Here is a 12983-nt window from a genome sequence, read left to right on the forward strand (position 1 = left end):
GATCCAGATCGGCGTAAGGCCGCCGGGATCCGTAGCAAGCCTAACATATAACCTATGAACCTGTTTAATCCCATACATGATCAAACATAAACATAAACCTGTAAACTTTCTCATATATCAACCAAGCTCAACCTGTACATAAACATAGACATAAACATAAACCTCCACTGGAGCCCTCATCAAATGCTCCAATGGGATATCTCATCATGCATTAGGCTTGGTTGAATCATAACATCATAACTCATGAACATAACGATCATGTATACAAAAGGGGATAACCATATACAACACACTATGGTCAAGCACAATTCTAAATCTCAATCTCATCATTAATACATAACATCACTATACAATACTTAAACATTACATCATTTGTCATGTCCACAACTTCTAACTATTACATAAAGAAACTTTACTCCTGCTGACCTCCTGGTCTACCCTGTACCTGCACACCTGGGGGTTAAGGGAATGGGGTGAGCTACAAGAGTCCAGTGAGCAGAATAGTAAAACATTATATTTTAAATCATGCTTTTCATGGAATGCATCACAACACAAACATAACACATCAAGGATGAACTTGTCACCAATGGCCCTCTACATGGTCCAACTGAGCCAGAACGTAGAATGGGTCCTGGTCTTTCTCTTACATAACATAACATTCCAATGTGCCAGGGACGTAGAATGGGTCTTCCTGGACTTTCTCTTACTCTGTGCCAGGGACGTAGAATGGGTCTTCCTGGACTTCCATACCATATCATCATATCATCATAACATACGAGGACCAATGGATCATCCAATATTCATTCGCATCAACATCATAGTATGCAATGCAACATATTCGTGAATACTAATGCAAACACCCTAGAATATCACATGGCATATATGATGCATGAACATGCTCAAAAGATTTATATTTCATTAATTTAAAACTTAAGAGTTTATTCTACTCACCTCTGGCTAGCTCTGATAAGACACTGAAGCAGCTATCACTGCTGGGGTCCTCGGTTCCTCGGGTCCGAACCTACACAGGTGGACTCAAATGAGGGACCAAACATACTTAAACATAACTCTAAAAATACACCCCAAAAGCCCTCTAAAACACCTCAAAACAAGCATGAAAAACATGCAAGGAATGGCTGAACAGGGCACTTTCGGCGGCAGGTTCGGCGGCCGAAAGTCCCTCCAGAGCCGAAAGTCAGGCAGGTTCGGCGGCACCTTCGGCGGCCAAAACTCTCAGACAGAGACGAAACTCATGCATGTTCGGGGCACCTTCGGCGGCCGAAACTCCCAGACAGAGCCGAAAGTCGCCTTTCAGGGGCAGGGGTTCGGCAGCCGAAATGCTGCCTCACAGGCAGGTTCGGCGGCCGAAACTCCCTTCGGCGGCCGAAACTGGTTTCTGCGAAACGGGCAGAAACTTGGTTCAACATGCATAAACGCCTCCCAATCATACAAATCATGCATATACCTATTCTACAACATGCATTCTCAAGCATACAAGCTCCTAGGGGCTTCAAACTATCCTAAACCCCATCTACAACACATCAACACATACAATTAACTCACATTGTCCATAAACACACATAAACCCTACCAAAGCTCAACTATCCTAAACATGCATTTCTACTCAAAGAAACTTTATAAAACTTGCTTAAAACATGCAATGAGCTCAAGATCGGCCCTTACCTCTTGAAGATCGAGGGAGAGACGACCTAAACTTGGAGATCCAAGGAAATGAGCTCCTGAGTCATCCAAGCTCCAAAATTTGCTTAAAAGCTCAAAAATCTTCAATGCAAAGTTAAAAACTCAAGAAAATGGTGGGGATTTAGAGGAAGAACACAAGATTTGCTAAGGGAAGGTCGGAAACTCGCTGTGGCCGAAAATGGGAGAAAGCTCGCCCATTTCGGCTAAGGGTCCATTTTATAGGTGGCTGGCCAGGCCACATTCGGGGGCCGAACGTGCCTCCGCAACACATGCAAGTTCGGCGGCCGAACCTGGACTTCCCTCGCTTATGCTTTCGGGGGCCTAACGTGCCTCCAAAACGCATGCATGTTCGGCGGCCGAACTTGAGTTTCGGCGGCCGAACCTGGGTTTTCCTCCAAAGCTATTTTCATGCAAAAACTCATTTTATTTCATACTTAAAACCATAAAAATACATGAAAACATTTTATAAAAACATGATTTTACCCTTCTAGAGGTTTTCGACATCCGAGATTCCACCGGACGGTAGGAATTCCGATACCGGAGTCTAGCCGGGTATTACATTCTCCCCCCCTTATGAACATTCGTCCCCGAATGTTCCTCAACTAGCACATGCATAGCATACACATAACATACATACATAAACACATAAAGATCTAACCTTAAAAGAGATGAGGGTACTGCTGGAGCATGGACTCCCGTGTCTCCCAAGTGCATTCTTCCATATTGTGGTGGTTCCAAAGGACTTTCACCATCGGGATTTCCTTGTTCCTTAACTTTCTGATCTGAGTGTCAAGAATCCGCACTGGCTGCTCTACATAGGTGAGATCCTCTAGGATCTCCACATCAGGCTCACTAAGAACCTTGCCCGGATCTGACACAAACTTTCTCAACATGGAAACATGGAAAACCTGATGGATTCTTTCCATCGATGCAGGTAAATCCAGCTTGTACGACACATTCCCAATCTTCTGCAAGATCTCGAACGGTCCGATGTATCGTGGAGCTAGCTTACCTTTCTTACCAAACCGAACCACCCCTTTCATAGGAGACACTCTGAGCAATACCAGATCTCCCTCCTGGAACTCCACTTGTCTTCTGCGAACATCTGCATAGCTTTTCTGCCTACTCATAGCAGTTCTGATTCTTTCTCTGATCATGGGCACCACCCTGCTGGTGATCTCTACAAGCTCTGGTCCTGCTAAGGACCTCTCTCCAACTTCTTCCCAGCAAACCGGTGATCTGCACTTCCTCCCATATAAAGCTTCATATGGAGCCATCCCTATGCTAGCATGATAGCTGTTATTGTAGGCAAACTCCACCAAAGGTAGATGCTGCCTCCAAGAACCGCAAAAATCTAGCACACACATTCGGAGCATGTCCTCTATTGTCTGGATGGTCCTCTCTGACTGTCCATCAGTCTGGGGATGGAAGGCAGTACTGAAATCCAACCTGGTACCCATGGCACTCTGCAGACTCCGCCAGAACCTAGAGGTGAATTGGGGCCCTCTATCAGACACGATAGATACTGGAACCCCATGCAGCTTGACCACTTCATCCACATACACCTGCGCCAATTTATCCACAGAATAGTTGCTCCTAACAGGGATGAAGTGAGCAGATTTGGTGAGTCTGTCCACAATCACCCATATGGAGTCTAATCTGTTGGATGTTGCCGATAACCCCACCACAAAGTCCATGGCGATATTCTCCCATTTCCACTCTGGAATCGGCAGTGGGTTAAGCATTCCAGCCGGCTTCTGATGTTCCAGCTTCACCCTCTTACACACTTCGCAGGCTGACACAAACTGTGCCACTTCTCTCTTCATAGCTGGCCACCAATACACTCTCTTTAGATCTTGATACATCTTGGTGGCTCCAGGGTGAACACTGTATCTTGCATTATGAGCCTCTCTCATAATGTCTCATTTTAGACCGATGTCATCTGGTACACATAGTCTGTTCCCATAACGGAGGATCCCCTTATCATCAAATCTGAACTCTTCATTCTTGCCTGACTGAACAGTCCTGGTAATCTTCACTAACTCTGGGTCCTCGTGCTGTTTCTGGGCCACTTGCTCCAGAAATACAGGTGTTACTTTCATCTGAGCTATCAGAGCACCTGTACCAGACAACTCCAACTGTAGACCTTCGTTAACGAGCCTATAAAACTCTTTCACCACCGGTCTCCTCTCTGCCGTGATGTGGGATAGACTGCCAAGTGATTTCCGGCTTAAGGCATCAGCTACTACATTAGCCTTACCCGGATGATACTGGATTTTGCAATCATAGTCACTGAGCAGCTCTACCCATCTTCTCTGTCTCAAATTCAGCTCTCTCTGGCTCAAGATGTGCTGCAGGCTCTTATGATCTGTAAAGATCTCACATTTTACCCCATAGAGGTAGTGCCTCCACATCTTGAGTGCAAAGATAACCGCTGCCATCTCCAGATCGTGTGTGGGGTAATTCAACTTATGCCTCTTCAGCTGCCTGGAAGCATAAGCAATCACCCTTCCATTCTGCATTAGCACACAACCCAAGCCTACTCTGGATGCATCACAGAATACTGTGAAGTCCTCATTGCTAGTTGGCAGAGCTAACACCGGTGCCGACGTCAACCTCTTCTTAAGTTCTTCAAAACTCTCTTGGCACTGGTCGGTCCACACAAACTTCTGGTTCTTCCTGGTTAATCTGGTCAGAGGAGCTGCAATCTTCGAGAAGTCTTGAACGAACCTCCTGTAGTAACCAGCCAAACCCAAGAAACTTCTGATCTCTGTCACTGAGGTGGGTCTAGGCCAGTTAGTCACAGCCTCTACCTTCTTGGGGTCTACTTCAATTCCGTTCTTCGACACTACATGCCCTAAGAATGAGATGCTCCTCAACCAGAACTCACACTTGGAGAACTTGGCGTACAAGCCATGTTCCCTCAAGGTCTGCAGAACTGTCCTCAGATGATGGGCATGCTCCTCTGCATTCCTGGAATACACTAAGATATCATCTATGAAGATAATAACAAAGTGATCCAGGTACTGACTAAACACTCTGTTCATGAGATCTATGAATGCTGCAGGGGCATTGGTTAACCCGAACGGCATTACAAGGAACTCATAGTGCCCATATCTGGTCCTGAAAGCTGTTTTCGGTACATCCTCTTCCCTTATCCTCAACTGATGGTACCCGGATCTCAGATCTATCTTAGAGAAACATCCTGCTCCTGCTAGCTGATCGAATAGATCGTCGATCCTAGGCAATGGGTACTTGTTCTTGGTGGTGACTTTGTTCAACTGCCTGTAGTCGATACAAAGCCTTAGGGATCCATCCTTCTTCTTCACAAAGAGCACTGGAGCACCCCAAGGTGAGGTACTCGGTCGGATGAAACCCTTGTCCACCAGCTCTTGCAACTGCTCCTTAAGCTCCTTCAACTCTGCTGGTGCCATCCTGTAGGGAGGGATAGAGATCGGTCTAGTTCCAGGCATCAATTCAATCTCGAACTCTATCTCCCTAGCAGGTGGTAAACCTGGCAGCTCGTCTGGGAAAACATCTAAGAACTCTTTGACCACTGGCACTGAGGCGGACTCTCTAACCTGACTGTCTAACTCTCTCACATGAGCCAAATACCCCTGACATCCCCTCCTAAGCAACCTACGAGCCTGAAGAGCTGAGATTAGACCTCTAGGTGTACCCCTCCTGTCTCCCCTGAAGACAACCTCTGACCCATCCTAACCTCTGAACCTGACTACCTTGTCCTTGCAGTCCAAGGTAGCACCATGGGTAGATAACCAGTCCATCCCTAGAATGACGTCAAAATCTGTCAACTCTAGAACCACAAGGTCGGCGGACATGCATCTTCCCTCAACAAAAACTGGACTACACTGGCAGACTGACTCTGCCACTGATGGGTCACACTTAGGTCCACTGACCCATAGGGGGCACTCTAACCCAGATACCATCAATCCCAACCTCTCAACAGCTCTCGGGGCAATGAAAGAATGAGATGCACCAGGGTCCATCAAGGCATAAACATCTGAACAACCGATGATGAGATTACTTGCCACCACGGTATTAGATGTGTTTGCCTCCTGTTGTGTCATTGTGAAGATCCGTGCTGGAGCTGATGGACCTTCACCTCTGAAACCCGCTGAAGAAGAGGCTGCCCCTCTCCCTCTGCCTTTGCCACTGGCCTGTGTCATGGCTGGAGCTGCTGGCTGTGCCACACTACCAGAAGCTGTCTGCTGAGACTGCGCCATAGGAACTGCCCTTGGGCATTCCCGAGCCATATGCCCCTCTTGCCCACATCTGTAGCAGGCTGTCGTCCCAAACCGACATACTCCCCTGTGCGGCCTATTACATCTAGCACAAACTGCATTATCTGCACCAAAGCTCGAGCCACTTCCTAATCCCAGACCTGACTTAATCTTGCTCCAGAACTTGTTCTTCTTAGACTTCTTGGTGGTATTACTCCACCTCTTGCTGCCTGAAGCTGCTGCACTCAAGGATGAGGGATCTAACCTTCCCCCTCCTGGGGTTTTGGAACCAGAAGGCTGTGCCACTGATTGCTTGACTTTCCCCTCGATGATTGCACTAGCCTCCATTCTCCTGGCCATATCCACTATGGCATGAAAACTCTCCCTCTCCGCTGACTGGATCAAGGAGGAATACCTGGAGTGAAGCCTCATGATATACCTCCTTGACTTTTTCTGATCTGTATCCAGATTCTGCCCAGCAAATGGCAACAGCTCCAAGAACCTGTCTGTGTATTCATCTACACTCATTTCCTCTGTCTGCCTTAACTGCTCAAATTCTATCTTCATTTCCCTTGAACTATCAGGGAAAGCCCATCCTGCAAATTCATTTGCAAACTCTTCCCATGATAGACTATCCACCTTCGGTTTCATATAGCTCTTGAACCACTCACGGGCCTTCTTGCATTTTAGAGTGAATCCAGCCATCTGAATGGCTCTACTGTCATCCGCTCCTATCTCATATGTTATTGTCTTGACCCTCTCAAGATACACAAACGGGTCATCACCCGATTCAAACTTGGGAGCACCCAACTTCATGTAATCGGTCATCTTGACTTTGCTCCCTCCAGATGAGCTAGGTTGAGGTACATGGGGTTTTGGTTCTGCTGGTGGTGGAGGAGGTGCAGCATTCCCTGGGGTAGGGTTTGCTGGATTTGGACAGTAGGGTGGGGGTGGATACATTGGGTACTGTGGGTATGGTGGGTAGTAAGGTGGGTATGGCATATGTGTGGGGTAAGGGCTAAAGCTAGGGTAATCCGATGTACCTCCCATCGAATACTCGGGATTTTGTGAGAAGGGTGAGTAGTGAGTTGGTGGGACATAACCCGAGGCCTGAGTGCCTCCTTGGGACTCTCCCATGCCTTCTTCAGACATGCTTACTCCCAAACTGCTATCCCTCCTCTGATCTATGTCCATGTCATCCCCCACATCTTCTGACATGCCACCTTGAACTGTTCCCCTTACTGATCTGCTTCTACTCAGATCCATAGACCTTCTAGGGTCTCTTACTGCTCTTTCCCTGCTAGATCTGCTAGACATTGCCCTTGGCAATGCTGGAGGACGGGCGCTCATGCCCTCATCCTCAGGTGGTACTCCAGTCAATCGTGCAGATCGACGAGTTCCTCTCATCCTGTTTCTGAAAAACAGCACATACAAAGCTCAACATCAGCATCATATGGTTTATGTGGAAACACATGAACCCGCATCACAACATAGCATACAAAGCATATCATTAATGCACATGCATATTATCATGGCATTTCACATCATCATACAAGACAGGACTCCCCATCCTATCCTAGTGGACATGATCTTTCCTATTGTGCTTGACCTTCTATAACATCTATGAGCCCGACACTCTAGGTCCGACCATATGAACCTAGGGCTCTGATACCACTCTGTAACAGCCTGGAAATCCGAACCGCTACCGGCGCTAGGATCCAGATCGGCGTAAGGCCGCCGGGACCCGTAGCAAGCCTGACATATAACCTGTGAACCTGTTTAATTCCATACATGATCAAACATAAACATAAACCTGTAAACTTTCTCATATATCAACCAAGCTCAACCTGTACATAAACATAGACATAAACATAAACCTCCACTGGAGCCCTCATCAAATGCTCCAATGGGGTATCTCATCATGCATTAGGCTTGGTTGAATCATAACATCATAACTCATTAACATAACGATCATGTATACAAAAGGGGATAACCATATACAACACACTATGGTCAAGCACAATTCTAAACCTCAATCTCATCATTAATACATAACATCACTATACAATACTTAAACATTACATCATTTGTCATGTCCACAACTTCTAACTATTACATAAAGAAACTTTACTCCTGCTGACCTCCTGGTCTACCCTGTACCTGCACACCTGGGGGTTAAGGGAATGGGGTGAGCTACAAGAGCCCAGTGAGCAACAAGAGCCCAGTGAGCAGAATAGTAAAACATTATATTTTAAATCATGCTTTTCATGGAATGCATCACAACACAAACATAACACATCAATGATGAACTTGTCACCAATGGCCCTCTACATGGTCCAACTGAGCTAGAACGTAGAATGGGTCCTGGTCTTTCTCTTACATAACATAACATAACATTTCAATGTGCCAGGGACGTAGAATGGGTCTTCCTGGACTTTCTCTTACTCTGTGCCAGGGACGTAGAATGGGTCTTCCTGGACTTCCATATCATATCATCATATCATCATAACATACGAGGACCAATGGATCATCCAATATTCATCCGCATCAACATCATAGTATGCAATGCAACATATTCGTGAATACTAATGCAAACACCCTAGAATATCACATGGCATATATGATGCATGAACATGCTCAAAAGATTTATATTTCATTAATTTAAAATGTAAGAGTTTATTCTACTCACCTCTGGCTAGCTCTGATAAGACACTGAAGCAGCTATCACTGCTGGGGTCCTCGGTTCCTCGGGTCCGAACCTACACAGGTGGACTCAAATGAGGGACCAAACATACTTAAACATAACTCTAAAAATACACCCCAAAAGCCCCCTAAAACACCTCAAAACAAGCATGGAAAAACATGCAAGGAATGGCTGAACAGGGCACTTTCGGCGGCAGGTTCGGCGGCCGAAAGTCCCTCCAGAGCCGAAAGTCAGGCAGGTTCGGCGGCACCTTCGGCGGCCGAAACTCCCAGACAGAGACGAAACTCATGCATGTTCGAGGGCACCTTCGGCGGCCGAAACTCCCAGACAGAGCCGAAAGTCGCCTTTCGGGGGCAGGGGTTCGGCAGCCGAAATGCTGCCTCACAGGCAGGTTCGGCGGCCGAAACTCCCTTCGGCTGCCGAACCTGGTTTCTGCCAAACGGGCAGAAACTTGGTTCAACATGCATAAACGCCTCCCAACCATACAAATCATGCATATACCTATTCTACAACATGCATTCTCAAGCATACAAGCTCCTAGGGGCTTCAAACTATCCTAAACCCCATCTACAACACATCAACACATACAATCAACTCACATTGTCCATAAACACACATAAACCCTACTAAAGCTCAACTATCCTAAACATGCATTTCTACCCAAAGAAACTTTATAAAACTTGCTTAAAACATGCAATGAGCTCAAGATCGGCCCTTACCTCTTGAAGATCGAGGGAGAGACGACCTAAACTTGGAGATCCAAGGAAATGAGCTCCTGAGTCATCCAAGCTCCAAAACTTGCTTAAAAGCTCAAAAATCTTCAATGCAAAGTTAAAAACTCAAGAAAATGGTAGGGATTTAGAGGAAGAACACAAGATTTGCTAAGGGAAGGTCGGAAACTAGCTGTGGCCGAAAATAGGAGAAAGCTCGCCCATTTCGGCTAAGGGTCCCTTTTATAGGTGGCTGGCCAGGCCACATTCGGGGGCCGAACGTGCCTCCGCAACACATGCAAGTTCGGCGGCCGAAGGTAAAGTTCGGCGGCCGAACCTGGACTTCCCTCGCTTATGCTTTCGGGGGCCTAACGTGCCTCCAAAACGCATGCATGTTCGGCGGCCGAACTTGAGTTTCGGCGGCCGAACCTGGGTTTTCCTCCAAAGCTATTTTCATGCAAAAACTCATTTTATTTCATACTTAAAACCATAAAAATACATGAAAACATTTTATAAAAACATGATTTTACCCTTCTAGAGGTTTCCGACATCCGAGATTCCACCGGACGGTAGGAATTCCGATACCGGAGTCTAGCCGGGTATTACACCTAATTGCTTGCATCAGTTCCTATAGTGAATTGTAGTAAGAAGTCTGGTAGAGGACTTCAATCATCTTCTATTTTAGCTGTTCAAATGAAATTGAGCTTCCTCACTCTATAGGTGCATCTTTCTTCAATAGATTGGTTAAGGATCTGTAAATAATCGGGTAAATTTCACTCGTTATCTTTGAACTTATAGTGTTGTAACATCATCGTTCCTAAACTTCAATTTGTAACATAAAACCCATTAAACTTTAACTTAGGTAACAATAAACTCCTTGTAACTTTTTTTTTGCTGGTTTACTGATTAACAAACTTTCTCATCTGTCAAATGTTAGAATAAAACATCTTCTCTCTCCTTTTTGTTATCTCTCAAACTCATTTTACATCTCCTTGTAACCCATCTGTAAAGATGGATGAATTGAATGCTCATTTCTCTACTATTCTTTTTATATTATATTTGTGTGGACGTATGTCAACAACTTTTATATTTGCTTCTAATTCTACTGCCATGGAAATGGATCTAAAATGCGTCATTTTGCTACCATTATTCAAAGAGGAAGCTAAGACCCAAGTGTTGTATGTCCCCTTAGCATAAGTGGATAGTATTTTCCAAGAGAAAAAGCAAAATTAGGAAAGGCCCTTCAAAGGTTAAACTGAAATTTGACAACAGAAATGAGGACTTAGAACAAGAAAGTGAAGAAGAAGAGGAAGCTAAGGCATGTTTCCATAGTTAGTTCAACACCAAATAACGCTTTATTATTGACGAGAAGGAGATCTGCAATGTACAACTCTTTTTATTTAGCTAATAGAATTTGGGTTTTCACCTTTGAAAAGTGAAGTAATAGAGCAAAATCAAAAGTGCAAAGCAAGAGAACAGAAAAAAGGACAATCTCACATCAGAAAGAGAATTTATTTATAGAGGATCTGGTCAAGAATGAATATTAGATCCAAAAACTAAGGAAAAATCAGTAGATGAAATGAACAATAGGCTTTACAGGAGAGGAGTGATTGTATGAATTAGCTGAATAGTTCTCCATGTTAGTGGGTTTTGAATGAAAGGTGGAGTTGGAAGAGAGGAGGGTTATGAGAGGTGAGTAGTAGGAGTTGTGAGTCCATTAGCGTGAAAGAAAAGAGAAAAAGAGAAGAATGAGATATTGTCTAAGATTTTTTTGTTAGTAGTGGAAGACACGTCAGCAAATTAACTAGTAAAAAGAGATAAAGAGGAGTTTATGGCTAATTGAATTGAAGTTTAGGAGGTTTTATATTAGAAATTGAAGTTTAAGGATAGTATTATTACAACACTATAAGTTGAAAGACAATCAGCGAAATTTACCCGCAAATAATTTCATAGTTCCTCATAAACTTTCTGTAGTGGCTTGTGAGCTGTAGGAAGCTTGTGAGCCCTAGGAAGCTTTTGAGATCCTTAAGAGATAGTGGTATAGGGCAATGAACCATAGCTTCCTACAAAATATAACTCATTAAGGCTTAGAAGGTTGCAAGAGTATTGGTAAAGTCAAAGGATAACTCATTAAGGCTTAGAAGGTGGCAAGAGTATTGGTTTACGTCAAAGGACATGAATTTGAATTCAAAATAACCCTGGTGTGTTTTAACTATAATTTTAGGAATATCCTTCTCCTTCATTCTGATTTGATGATAATCAGCCTTTAAATTTATTTTAGAGAACATATTAGCTCTTTTTAAATCATGCAAGAGGTCATTAATGATTGGTATAGGAAATTTGTCTTTAACGGTCACCTCATTTAATTTCCTTTAATCCATACAAAACCTTCAAATCCCATCCTTCTTTTTCACTATAATACTGGAGAGGCATATGGGATAGTGCTAGGTTAAATGATGGAAGATTGCAGCATATCAATTACCTATTTTTCAATTTCATTTTCTGGGGATATTTGAAAAGCCTTACATTTAGTTGCTGGGTGTATGGCATAGGGAGAATGACATGGTTATATCTTCTGTAAGGTGGTAATCTTTGAGGTTCATAAAAAACTGAGTGATATTGTTGCATCAACTCTTGTAATTCTGCATTCTCACGAGTAATAGCAGCCCAGATAGTAGCAAAGTCCTTATCCTGAAACTCTTTCTATTGACCTGAAGTCTACTAAATACAGAAAATTGGAGTCTCCAAATCTATCCCATTTCTTTTAAACAAGTTCTCAGAATACCACAATCCGGATTGCAGGATTTCTTTTCCAATACCATGCAACAATACTGGTTTCTGCTTCCTAGTAATGGTAATTGCTAAAGCCTCAAAAGCCAAACAAAACAGGTTTATAAGTTTTCAACTAATCTATACCTAATATCATACTAAATCCTCATAAATCTAGTGTTTTTCCACATCAACTGGAACTCATGCTCCTGCATTTTCCACTTGAAACCAGGGCATTTATGATCATAGCTAGCTTCCTCCCATCAGCCACTGTGACAACAGTAGGAACAGTCACCAAATCCAATCTCATTGCCACCCTCTTATCCAGAAAATGGTTCACTACCATTGTTAATTAGGATTATAAACTATCTATTTTTATGAAACCCCAATATCCTAATTGTGTCCACCCCAAAGCTGCCTTCCAGAGCATGTATAGACAGTGTTGCTTTCCCAACATCCTCCTCTATTTCAGCTCCCTTCACTTCATACCACTCATCATCTGCCCCCTTCTCCCTCCTTTTCTCCTAAACTGGTTGCATTTAAGGTCTTAGGTTTGCATTGATATCCAGGAAAATATTTATTCCCACATCTAAAATAAGGTTTAGGTGGGTTTTTGACTAGTAAATGGGAAGTTTTAAATGTTGTGGTTGTGTTTGTAGAAGCTGAATTGGTTGCACTAGAGGTGGCTAAATTACTGCTGCTTACTGGAGGCCCTTTAAAATTGGATAAATTAAGTTTCTAGTCTGAATTATAGGTTTTAGAAGAGTATTAATATGGCTGGTTTGGTTTATTATAAGTGTTAGTGGAATTGGATTGGGCTGTTTGGTTAGTGACAGTGCTTTTGAAGTGAGACTTCCC

Source organism: Manihot esculenta, chromosome 9 (genome assembly GCF_001659605.2).
Source record: "Manihot esculenta cultivar AM560-2 chromosome 9, M.esculenta_v8, whole genome shotgun sequence".
Taxonomy (NCBI): Eukaryota; Viridiplantae; Streptophyta; class Magnoliopsida; order Malpighiales; family Euphorbiaceae; genus Manihot; species Manihot esculenta.